Raw genomic sequence first — 13,903 nt, 5'->3', positions numbered from 1 at the left:
GTTCACCAACTCTACCTAGGCCTACACAGCTTTCCCTCCATCTAGGCCTATGGTTTTACGACCCTTTGTTCCCCTCTCCAACAAAGGGCCAGTACCTGGCCATGCGGCCAGCATCCTCACACATACCCTATAGATAAGGACACATGCACGCACACACACACACACACACACACACACACATATACACACACGCCAGTAAATAGTTTGTATTTGTTTGTGTTACTTTTAATACTTTTATTCAATAAATTGTGTGTTGATTCTAAAAGGGTCTTGTGTCTGTATTACATAATGCATGAATGAACCAACCTCTGCTGTTAAAGACCTCACCTTATCCTTCAACCCTTAGTTAAATGATCAATATTATTAATTTAGTGTTAACTAAAGGTATAATAATGTATTTTAATTGAGATGAACTATTAATATTGAAATTTCAATAATTATTCAATTGTTAGTTGATATTCCAAATTGATAGTTACTTTAATGAGACTGAGTTTTAGACACTGTGGGAATATTTATCTTAACATTTGTGCCACCTTATGAAAAGTTATAACTCTTCATAATCAGTGCCACTGTGTGAAAAGACTCATATTCCTTACATTCATGTTACCCACATGGGAGGACATTCCCTACAATACTGAAAGGATGTGTTTTATTTGCTTTTTGGGTTCATCTGTTGGAGCTTACTTTGGCCCTTGAGTGTGTATTGGAGAGCAGCGCTACTGGAGGAACATAAAGCTCTACAGTGAAATAAGTGACAAACTTTTGAACACAATCGCCACGATGGCAAAAACTTAGAAAATATAGGCCTAGCCCAGGTTGAAAATAACTGGAATTATCCTTTAATAATTTTGTTACCCTGCTGGTCAGAAAAAGGTATTCATAACTTGGCAGACATTACTCTGGATAATAGACTCTGTGTTTCAGGACTTAAAAAAGGCATATAGTCTCCAAAGCACTTATTTTTTCTTTTATTTACAACTTTGCTCTGCTCTCAATGCCACAGTGTTCCCTGGCGTTCCAGTCTTGACAGTCACCAATTTCACAAACTATACACATCTGGTAGTAACCGTGGTCTTGTTTCAAAACTCTACTCTTTGCTTGCCAAGACAATGAAGCATTTGCCAACCTGCAGTATCTGGAATAAGAATTTAGACATACTGAATATTAATTTGGTTAATGTCAGTAAATCCTGATCATCAGATCATCACTAATAAATAAAAATTGAGCCAACAGTGCATGAAAATGGTACCGTACACAGTCACTGTAAGTTCACACTTAATACATAATGAATATCCATGAGAATAAATAAGTTTTACAATCTTTGTATATGAAGTATGACAGCAATGTGAATGCTGCCCTCATGCAAACAATTATAGTCAATGGAAAATAGAGCGTCTTTAAAGAGTAAAGTAAACCCCAAACCCAAATCTGTGTAAAGCCTGACATCTAATGACATCACCACCTGTTGTGCTATTTAAACATTAGCTCTTATCTTATTGAGTCTTCAAAGTAAAATGAATACAAACATTTAGCCTATATGTCTCCATTAAGAATGTCAATTATCAGATTATTATCTTTAAAAACATTAATAGAAATATAAAACATTCCCTCTTGATCATAGTGTTAAACAACAGCTAGTCCACCCACTTCTCAGCTGGCTCAATCTATTCATGACTTGCCATTGGCACCAAAGGTTGTGAGATTGAATCAAGGGTGATGCTGAAGTAAGTACAACTCTATTTAGATATAGCACTTTTTAAAACACGCTGTTACAAAGTGCTTCATTGAAACAAAGAAATAATAAGAATATATACAAATAAACATACACACAGACAATAGATACCTACAAACATAAATACACACATACATACAAACAGAATACACATACAGTACTAACAGGACAGCCCCCACTATCATAAAAAGAACAAACTATAAAACTGAGTTTTTAGGCGCTGCTTAAAGCAATCAACTCAGCTCAGACTCAGCTGATCTGACAGGGGGAGATGGTTCCAGAATGCGGGGGCCAAAATAACAAAGGCAAGGTCACCTTTTGTTTTGTTTTAAGTCTAGAACGAGAGATATCTAGAAGTCCTTGATCAGAGGACCTTAGCAACCTGTGCTGTAACGGCTCAGTCATTATGTAAGCCTTAATAGCAGCCAAACAGTCATGGAGAGTGACCAGATAGTTCATTCGGATTTAAAAATAAATACAATTGTGTATCATCCGCAAAGCAATGATCAGAGATACAACCAAAGTGACTAAGAATATGGCCCAAGGAAAGCATATATAACAAAAACAAAATTGGCAATGGACACAGCAAACTTTCTGTTAGACAGCTGGGAGGAGAGCCATTTCAGAGCATTTCCAGAATTACCAACCCATTTCCTAAGCCTATCAAGGATGGCATGATCAGTGGTGTCAAAGGCTGCACTTAAGTCGAGCAACACCAAAACTGAATATAGCCGCAAGCGGCAATGGATGGGGTCCAAGCACTTGATGACCTCTGGGGCCTCTGAGGTAAATGTGTCATGTGGACCAATGTGCAAGTGTGACATACTTAACGTTTTGAAAATTGAATAGAGTTTGTACTGTATATAATGACTGACATAAATACAATGGATGTGCATGGCCATTTAAAGTTATGATGCTGGTATAGCGCCACCTATGGGCAAAATGGCAACAAATTTACCTCAGAGTTACCTCAGAGTTGAACCGTACACGTGTACCAAATTTGGTTGATGGGGCCCAAATTGTTATGGCAATTTTTGTATATTAGGCCCCGCCTACAAATTTTGAAAGCCAATTGTGGCAAAACAATATGGAATATCGAAAAACAGTCCAGACATGCTGTGAGCCAAATTTGGTGAAGATTGGATCAAATTTGAAGGAGAAGTGAAAAAACAGTTTTGGAAAAAATTAAAAATGCCGGAAAACCTTGATTGTGGAAATGGGCATGGCCTATATACATAGATGCGGCTTGACCCAAGGAATCCAGCAATAAAATAATTGTCTTTCTATGATTTGTACTCACCCAGTTATGGCCATTTAAAATCTAAAACGTTGCTGTAGCGCCCCCTATAGGCGCAATGACACCGAATTTGGCACCTATCTGCCAAGGGAGCTGTAGCCCTTATAGTTTCTGAGCTGCAGATACTTTTATGGCAGAATAATAATAAGAAGAATAAAAATAACTAGAAAAGGCTAAATTTTCTGAAGAAAATTTAAGTGTGCTTGCTGTCCTAGCAACAGTCCCTTTGACTTGGTGTTTGTATATGCACTAGGTAGTGGTAGTAGTTGCAGTAGAACTAGTAGTAGTGATAGAAGTGTCAGTGTAGTAGTAGTAGTAGTAGTTGTAGCCTAGTAGTAGTAGTTAGGGATGCCGCGATCGATCAGCCAGCAATCAGTCGGCCGATATTCAGTATAAATATGAGATCGGAGAATTCCGATAATGCTTTATAGTCGCCGATTGCAAAAAACAATCGATGACGCAAAACACATGAGCCATGTGCGTTTGTTTACATAATGGTCTGCACTCCTTGGGCCGGACCAGGCCGCTCTCGTGGTCAGAAGCCTAACGTCTTTTTTTTATTTTTTATAATTGGGGTGGGGAGTAAGCTATTTGGTGTGATAATCAGAATGTTATATGTATTATAACATTGTAACCTTAAACCTTATGTATCAATCACTGTGATCGATACATATTCACATCTCAGTCAGCAGCGGCACAGCGTCTCCTCGTCTCCTCTGGCACCGTGCGCACGCAGGCAGGTTGATAACCATGGATCCCGTGCGTAATTCTGAACAGATTTCTGTCATTCAAATTTCTCTGTAATCCGCAAAGTCTGATTGTTAATTCCTTGTGTCAATTATGTTTTTATCACCAGTCAATCAAAGGTTACGATTTGAAATGTAAGTGTCGGGTTTTCGCTGCCTACGGTACCACACTCGCTTTGCGAGTCTTCTGCGAGAGGAAATAGGCTATTCAGTAAGATCCCGCACGTAATTCTGAACAGATTTTTGTCATTCAAACAACTTGGAATTAGTTTAGCTACTTATAAACAGCCAACTTACTAAGAAAATTTCGGTTTTAAACCGGGCTCGAGCCCATAAATGCAGCCAATGGGACGGGCCGTGCCGGGCTCAGACAGAATGTGCACGGGCTCGGGTAGGGTCGGGCTTGTTTTTTTGGGCCCAATCTAAGGTCTGGTCGAGACCCTAACAGCGGAGAGGCAACTGAAAAGTCTAATTTCTCTCCCTCTTAAGAACATTCACTTAGGCTATACAAAAACAAAGACTGAAACGGATATATATCTTCGGAGGGTGTCTCCATTTATTTAACTCGACTCAACAACACAGGCAAGTGGCAACAGTCTGAGTCTTGTGCTTCGGTTATCTCACTAAATCATGTTGCTACCTAGAACGCACATGGTTTTGTTTAGGTGATCAAGTAAATATTGAGGTAGAAAAAAAGAAAATGTGGATACTTTTTAACCAGGACTCAATTTGATGGATGAAATGTATGTAAAATGGAAACTGTTAGACCTATAATACTGCTATACCAGCTGCTATAACAAAACAAAAAAACGATCGGTATAGACCATCGGCGATCGGCGGCAAAAAACGTTATCGGGGCATCCCTAGTAGTAGTAGTAATAGTAGTAGCAGTAGTAGTAGTAGCCTAGTAGTAGTAGTAGCAGTAGCAGTAGTAGTAGTAGTAATAGTAGTAGCAGTAGTAGTAGTAGTAGCCTAGTAGTAGTAGTAGTAGCAATAATAGAACTGTTCCTCCTCCATATTAAAAGGAAAACGTATAAATTCTGGCAACATTTAAACCAATCAGACCAGCAATCATTAAAATATCAAGCCCTTCTTTGCAACCAGCATTCCCTACAATGTGGTTCCCTGAACCAGCTGGTATCAGACCTCAGCAGCATGTCAACACCAAGACGCACACCAACACACACCTAGAGACCAACACACACCAAGAGACCAACACACACCAAGAGACCAAAACACACCAAAAGACACAATAAAGTGCCTTGACCTCCACTTAAAACAGCGCTACACAGATAAGTGGAATAACGGAATTAAAAACCAGAATAAACTTCAGCGCCATCACACACTTAACAGACAAATGAAATTGGCCAAATACCTTCACATTCACGAAGTTCAAGAAAGAAACATTTTTAGGAAATATAGACTTGGGGACCATAACCTGGAAATTGAAAAAAAAACCTTCCAGGTTTTGTCTTTGGGTTTCCAGGTTTGGTGTTTAGGATTCCAGGTTTGAAATAAAATTGGAAAACCAAAGACCAGAGGCTCTGCAGCACTGCAATCTCATGGAAATAGAGACAGAAATACACTTTCTGTTCTCATGTCCAATGACAAGATAAGAGAAACCTATGACCCTAAATTGAAAGAAATATTCTCTGCTCTCTCTGCTACTATGAACCTATTTTTTTTATTAATATTGATTGTATATATGTCCAAGCTATTTGAATGAACATGAACAGATAGCAATTGTCGTTGTACAATATGCATTATTATAATATTTTAATATGTATAATATTTGACTTCTTAATATGATTGTTTATTGTTGATGATTATATTCTTGCTAATGCTCTGGCAACAGAAATTGTCTTGCCCTGACAGTAAAGCTTATTTGAATTTGAGAGAGAGAGAGAGAGAGAGAGAGAGAGAGAGAGAGAGAGAGAGAGAGAGAGAGAGAGAGAGAGAGAGAGCTGGAAAGACTGCAACTTCTATAATCCGTGCATGAACTGTCATATTGGAGAAATGCATCTATTTAATTCAATTTAAGGCATCGGGCTGTGTGCCCCTCTCCCACCCCTGCCACTCTGTGTGTGTGTGTGTGTGTGTGTGTGTGTGGACAACGTGAGAGAGACAGAGAAAGAATTAGGACGATACCCACTAATTATCAAAATCCAAAAGAGAGCCTACACAGAGACTCTAGAGAGACGCCCCCTCACCCAGCTGGTTCTGGGACTATGTTCACAAACACAAGCAGAGCCCCCAGACAGAAACCCCATTAGACTAAAGCAAATTATAAGAAAACAAAAAGAAAACTATCTGACACATTGGAAAGAATCAACACCAGTGATGCATGCATCGGTAAAACGGCGATATGATATAAATGTAAAGATTTTACTTTTCACACTTCAGTTTAATACAATGCATGATACTGGTCACTCTGCTCTGGAAAATACTTATTGGTCAAACCGTGGGACAAAATAAGAGTGCTGCTGTCCCGGTGTGTAGATAAACGTCAATGGCGGAAAAACCGGATCTTCACTGTCACAAACTACACATCCTTCCTGTAGCAGAACTCGTGCTGCCATTAAGGGTTGCCAGATAAGATATAAGTATCAGCTTAGATTTATAGTTAATATCTCCGAAACCTCGAGACAGATCTCTTAGAAAAATACAAGCACACTCGCCCGATGTAGAACGCACATTTTGATGTATGATATGTCTATGTAACATGAAAACTGTAGATGAAGAAAGGTGCCAAAAAAATGTCTGCAAGAAAAAAGAGAATAGTAATAGCGTGCTTTGCCTACAGCAAGCACACTAATAATAATCCGACCAAAAACAATAGGGTTTCCAGCACTATGTGCTTGGACCCCTAATAATCCGACCAACACTACGTGCTGGGACCCCTAAATATTCACCATTATCAGCACGCATAAGGATGTCAGTAACTCTAGTAACTCTAAGCAGAGCAGTTTCAGTGTTTTTGGCTAAAGCCAGATTGAAATTTATCAAAGATGTTATATCCTTCAACCACTGCTCAGCGACTACGTTTTCAAGAATTTTGGAGATGAATAGTAACTTGGATATAGGTCTGTAAAAGATCAAGACCAGGTTCCTTTAAAGGATCAATGTGTAATATTTCTGTTTTCTTGAAGCATAATATGACTAGTAAATATCAGCAGGGGTTGTGAATGGTACTCAGTGAAACAAAGTGAACAGCTCACGGTGCACGCACTGTGGAGATTTCTGCATTCAAAAACATAGGACTGGGCTGAGGAGGAGGTGTTGTTGTTCGAAGTGTTCCAGTGTTGTACCCCCCCAAAAGATTGTTAACTTGTAACTCTTAAGTTCGGTCCCCAAAGACTTAAGTTCGTTTGGAGAACGCTGCTACGAAGTTGTGCTGGCAACTTCACCTGTGTTTCAAATGGCATGAGGGTGAGTAGATAATGACTAAGTTTTCATTTTTGGGTGAACTAATCCTTTAAGGGTAGTTCTTTCTGAACATCAGCAGATTGTGGGAGTTGTGTGAAAATTCACAGTTAAGGTTTGAAGACAATGTGTGTACCTTAGTTTCAGTCGTTTTACTCATTTAACATAAAATGTACACATTTAACTTAAAGCTACACTAAGCGATTTTTTTCTGACCACTAGAGGGTGACAGCAACCGCAATACATTTGTAAACACACACAGCAAAGCTACCCAGCGACGGAAGCCCTTAAGGACAAATATCGGAGAAATATCGCCGGTTACCAGTCTCGCTTTGCCAGATTTTTCTCTTGCTGAAGGTTACATATCCCACAAGTGAAGAGGTAGGTAGCAAGTTTACTACTTGAAAACATTTACTCGCTCACTTCATCGATTCGCCATTTCTCGGGCCGACTTTGACAACAAGCTTTAGAAAAGAGGTGAAAACAACAACACAGCTGGTCCGCATGTGTGGCTATTTGTTTATATCATTACGCCTCACGGAAATCTCCACGTAGCACACGTTAGTTTCAGGATTGGTTACAGGGTCTGAAATCGCTTATTGCAGGTTTAACAACTTAACATCACTTAACATTTAAATAAAAAAGTGATTTCACTGGCTTTTTACTTCAGTCCGCCAACGGAGTTGGACGGGGGTTAGCCTATGTTTTCACCCCATTGCATCTGTCCATCTGTCTGTCTGTTAGCAGGATAACTCCAAAAGTTCTGAATGTATTTGCATGAAACTTTGTGGAAAGTTTGGTCATGGGACAAGGAAGAACTGATTAACTTTTCACACCAATTGGAAAGGGGGGTGTGGCGGTGGGTGTGGCTTCTCATAAAAAGGCATATAACTTGCGCACAAATTCACGTAACACCATCACACTTTGTGTGCCTATCAGCAGACATAAGAAGAGGCATTATTGGTCCAATCAAACAATATGGGGGCACTGGAGAGCTCATTTCCCGTTTAGACATAACCGTCCTGCCAATTTTTCCAAGACTTGGTACAGTAGTAGAAGGGCAGCCCTAATGGCTACTGAGCAGATATAGTGCTGATTGGCCACGTGGTATTGTGATAATCACAAAAGCTTCTATCATGTCATCATAGTCATCAAAATGTGTGTGTCTCCTGATGTGAAACAAGTTGGTAATGCGGCATGGAAGAAATTAACTTTTGGTGAAAATCCAACAAGTGGAACTTGTTGACAGTTGACAATTGCATAGCATCGGTGGTGGTATGCTCTCTACTGAGTGCCATCTAGTTACTAGTTGACACCACTGAAAAGGAAAGAGAGATGTGCATTTTTCCTTTTTGCTTTTAGTTTGTCAATACAGAAAAGGAGTAAGTATTGCGGAGGCGTGGACAGGAAATGCTCTGATTAACGGAGTGGACTGATCTCAATTTCGGAGTAGTAGCCATTACTATTGGCAGTAATATTACAGAAAATAAGGGGTGGTGCTATCCACAGGCTGGATTTTATTGGGCACTAGATAATGGCCACAATGACCTTGATAAACAATACCTGGAGCTTCTTGCAAATCCCAATGAGTTTTTATATTGCTATGTCTTGACAGCAATTTCTGTAAGCTATCCACTGTACTACTTGGGTAGTGCTCTGTATCCACTGAACTACTACCAATTTCAGTCAAAGATGTGTTGTGGGCGTAGGCCTAGACAACAATATATTTGAGATCGTGATTAGCTAAAATAGCAAAAATGTTTTGATATCAAAAACAAGGATAGCTACAAGCCTTAGAAAGGGGGTATTCCATAGAGGAGGGACTTCACAGGACAGTTTTTGGAGCAGTATGAATAAGTTATCACAAGATGGAGCACAGCAACCTATGATTACGACTTAGGCCATAGTCTATTCCTGTGAGGTTTGGGCCCAGTTAGAGGTGAACAAGAATACTTCACACTCACTTTTTTTTGCAGTTCTGCTCTACTGGATAGCCACAGCAGAGAGACAGGAAAGACAGGACAGAGAAAGGGGACGACATGCAGCAAAGGGCACAGGCCGGACCTGAATCCACAGCACCGCAACCAGCACCTAGCCCCAATGCCATGCACTCCACCAGTTGAGCCACCGGGGTGCCATGCACACTCACTTTTAAGTTGGCCTGCTCAGTTTCTATGCCTTCTTAGCTATATACAATGATGTAGTGAGTGCCCCATTACTGATTTCAAATGTGCCCTTAGTGATTCTTTAATGCAATCATTTTTGAGGTTGTTGTAAAAAATATACTATATGTTCTTATACACAGTGGAAAGGCAATGGTGGTGATAAAGTGCATCACAGGATTGTGTTTTCCCCTTTTATCTTTTGAATAAATCTATTTCTGCATTAAACTCATTGTACCATCTGTTGGATTTTGAAAGCTAAGACACACAAAGGCACTCCATAAAACAATCTGTTGAATTTTGTAAACAATGTCCCATTCAATTAATCTACCAGGGAGCTTTTGCTGGAATTACACTATTTGATTTCACTTTAAAGTTGTATTTGTGTAACCAGTGTAATTTCCCATTCCACATTGTTTTTGTATTAAATAAAGCCCATTTCACTTGATCTAAGTTCTGTGTTAATTATTTGACCTCATTAAGTCAAGTCAACAATAGACACGTCGGCCAACTGTGTACTAATAAACAAATCCATGCTTCAAGAATACAATCAAGTTTAAAAAAAAAAAAATTACTCACCCAGTACCATGACATCCTTCAGTAAAAGCATGTTCATAGTCTTAAATTATACAAATGAATAATTTGTATAATTTAAGACTATGAACATAGCTATATATTTAACAATCACTAGCTGTGTCTGAGCTAGCTGGTTTACGTTAAAAGGCAAGCTGGGAAAATTTAAAAAATGTTATAGTGTAACATGAATTACTTATTGAAACATACGGGCTGACAAGTTTCATTGCCTCCCTCGTCTCTGCCATGCTCTCTTCGGACAGGAAGATATTACTTTAACAGCTAATTACAGTTTAACAACTTGGTTCAAACAGACAAACACTAACGCTTTTATTCTGAAATTGAGGTCCGTCCTGTCCGGAGTCAAAGCTGTCCTGCCCACTCCTCCGCAACGTAACGTTACTGCTTTTCTGTATTAAAAGCACATATGCACAAATGCACATATCTCTTTCCTATGTAGGATCTAGGTGACATCATTCAGCAACACTAAGGAAAAGTGAATGGGTAGATTTGTTTCCAAATTAAGGTTACTGTGAAAGTAAACTATTGCCCTATAGTCTAAAACACTGAGTCAGCTCAGTCTGACAAACTGTTGGTTTTTGGCTTTGTTAGCTAGCTAACTAGCCAACAGGCTGATTTATTTTGATAGTGTAGGCGCTACAGGTAGACTAGAGGAGTGATAGTTTGCTAGTGTACAGGAGGTTTGACAGCGGCGGAATGATTTGACAGTGCACAGCTACAGAGGAGCGATAGTTTAATTGTGTACAGGAGTGAGTTGTCTGAAAAAATACCACCATATGACCAGCTACAGATGCTTGCTACAGTCTATAGGCTACTGTAGGCAACTGCGACTGGAATGTTTCAGAACAGCAGCAGATTCACTACCAAAAAGTAAGACCATCCCTAAAATAAGCCTACAAAGTTAACCTAAAACAGCTACAAAATAGGTCTATTGGTTATTCTCTGTCTAGCTATCAGACCAATGACACAAGTAAAGCAAATTTTAAGTAACCTAAACAATGAAAATGGAAATAGAAATCAATATTTCATGAACATAAAGCACTCACCCACATCCAGTCTATCTGGGCTGACAATGCACTTGTTGGTTTGCTATTCCCAATAAATGTCGATACTCATATCTGTCCTCTATTCCCAATAAATGTCATTCGTATGCGTTCTACCCTGAAGCTTGTCAAACTGAAGGTTCAGACGCTCGCGGCAATCTGGCACGAAATGCGGAAAAGATCCTGCCCGAGCCACACCGCCTACCTGAGCAGCGCGTGTGCTTCGCGGAATCTGTTGCTTTTCATTTCGGCGCCCATGTTAACAGGTTAGAGCAGCCACACAGCTTCCGTGAGCAGCGCGGCTAGGCGCGGCTCGGCTGCGGCTCATCTGCGGCTCATCTAGAGATTCGGCGTGTCGCCTATTTTTTCCGCGTGACGGGGCTTTCACACCAGAAGCGGCAATGCGCATATTTTGCGCGAGGTAGAGCGCAAGCTGGAATCTCGGTAGGCTACAGAAACATATTTTCGCCTTTCCAGATGCACTAGCGGAGTCACCAGCAGTTTGTTAAACAATTTCAACAGCCTATGGGTTAGTTTTCTGTAAATAGTCCGTTTGAAATGGTGTAGACAGATTTACTAATGACATGAATAATGCCATGTTAATGCTTTCAGGTCTTAACATCGTTCAAAGCAGCTGAAATAATTCAACAATGATGCTATCTAGGCTTCTTTCGAATATAACGCAATATATTTTTTCTAACTTGGTATCCCCATCCTTTCGGATATTATCTACCATAGCTATGACTTTTTGGCCAGGTTCCAATATGTTTTTAATGTAGAGTTATTTTCCTTGGTGCTCCGTCGCCTACAAAACCTTTCAATATAGTTTCAATGTGTATATCTGTAGAATATGTCACAGACATGAAAAAATATTTAAAAAAAATTTAACTCAACACTTCCTGTTTCCGTTTCAAATTAAAAGCCCTCTAGCGTTTCTGTGGACAGAATCCCTTCATTTGTTAACACAAGGCTTTTATTGTGAAATATTTGCAGGACCGTGTTGTAGAAAATTTAGTGACTTGCACGGCTAAATTAGTGGAGTACCGGCTTTTAATTGTGGAAATACGGTAGTCATAGCAGAAACCCCACGTAGGCTATAATTATATTATGTTAATAAGTTAAAAGAACTCAGAAGAAAATCAGGTGAAGGGCAGTATTTTTCCGGTGTGCTCTTTCCCTCTCTCTCTCTCTCTCTCTGAACGAAGGTATACACAAACGACATGTATATATATATATATATATATATATATATATATATATATATATATATATATATATATATATATATTTAATGACATGAAATGAAACATTCTATGGCCATTATCAAAGGCAAACTCAATGTAGAAAGATAGGGCTGGAAGGCAGCGCCGCAGCAGCAACGCTGTCTGTGTGGACACCACAGGCGTGCGAGCCGCAGCAGTTCAGCGAGGTAGCCGTCACGCACAGGTAGAGGTAGGCGGTGTGGCCCGGGCGCACGCTTCCATGTCATGTCCGATTTACCATAAGTACGCGCTGCCGACTGGGACACGTTCACGTCAGCCTCCTAGTGGATTGCATTATTCACTGGACTGTCTTTGCTTTTAATAACAATTGTTTATGGAAAAAACTGCTCCGGTGATTCATTGATTCGAGATTTTCAGGGTTTTGAGGTGGATGAAAAATGGGTCCTAGTAGTCTTTATTGGAAAAACGGATTTTATTGTGCAGATTATAGACCCCTGTATGGCAGACAATATGGATACAGTATTGTCTGTGTCGTCAGTAGGCTACAAACTGCAACATCAGTTGACACATGCATGTAGTTTTATCCTGTTATGGGTAGGCCTACCTGGTCTCCAGGTCGTCTGGATTGGTCTCGATCACGCAGCTCACAATTCACGCCAGCGCACCCAGTTTTCCAGACAACACAAATTTACACGGGTCAAAATGAAATCAAATTGGTTCTTGTGGCATATTATTATTCCATCATAAACTACTGTATGTCCATGGAAATAGCCTATCTGTAACCTGTCACCTACAGACACATAGTCTGCTCAACAACGTCTATAGATCACACAAAGCTCTTCAAACGCCACTAATGAATTTTAGTTTAGAATTTTAGGACTGTTTCCAGCCATGACTTTTCCTGCTGGTCCAACCTTAGTCTGGCAAGTATTTGATGGCTTGTAGCGCCTCCCTGTGGTCATACTGCATGACTACTTCATTCCTCCCCTTTCTCCCATTCTCACCAGTCAATCATTCAAATCATTAGGCCTATAAGCCCATGTTAGATTTCACAAAAAGTTTTAAATCTCATCCATAGGCTTAGCAAAAAAGGTGTGGTCTATTGGTCTTAAGGTTACATTTTGGGGACTCATATTTTAAATAGAATCATATTCTGATGAACACACTGATGGCCTGAAGTTCTCAGAATAAACTATGGTCCTGTTGTGACTCGGCTTGTATTTGGATTGAAAGATTGTTTCCCTCACATAAAAACATACACTGTTCTTTAAAACTTATGTTAATCACTGGGCTAAGAATGTGAGAGATAAATTTAGCTTTTTGTGTTGGAATGAATGTTGTTTTACCATTGAAAACAGGAACAGGGTCCACACAACATTCCCTCTTATTCTTCACAATGGTGATGTATTTGCAAAATTGAATATGATTTCTGACTTTTGATTAGAACGCTTTTATGACTCTACAGTATCTGTCATCAGTTTGCTTTCCATTTGATAGTGCACTTAGCAGCCACATTTCAGTGGAATTTCAAGCCAGTGGCGTGCACAGACTCTGAAAGGGCCAGAGGTAAAATTCTCTAAAACGGCAATGCCCGGACTGTCCTGGTGATTACACGACTGTCAAACACCTACGATCTCTCCCAGTGAGCACTATCCCTGATTTCACTGTCTGGATTACATACTA

The 13,903-nt window shown here is 39.8% G+C and overlaps 1 protein-coding gene across 5 annotated transcripts in view; it reads right to left on the bottom strand.

The window, feature by feature from the left end:
- LOC139933316 (death-associated protein kinase 2) overlaps window positions 1-13,073 on the bottom strand; it is a 55,430-nt gene extending 42,357 nt beyond the window's left edge. For 3 of the 5 annotated variants that reach the window (XM_078290362.1, XM_071927380.2, XM_078290363.1), the window contains exon 1: window positions 11,001-11,171. The gene's annotated coding sequence lies outside the window, so the exon portion shown is untranslated. Of the gene's footprint in view, window positions 1-11,000; window positions 11,172-12,824 lie in introns of those variants that run through there. The other 2 variants (XM_078290364.1, XM_071927381.2) reach the window with 2 other exon arrangements.
- Window positions 13,074-13,903: the final 830 nt, after the last annotated feature.

This window comes from Centroberyx gerrardi, chromosome 19, assembly GCF_048128805.1.
Source record: "Centroberyx gerrardi isolate f3 chromosome 19, fCenGer3.hap1.cur.20231027, whole genome shotgun sequence".
Lineage (NCBI taxonomy): Eukaryota > Metazoa > Chordata > Actinopteri > Beryciformes > Berycidae > Centroberyx > Centroberyx gerrardi.
This window is presented reverse-complemented; position numbering and strand designations above follow the sequence as displayed.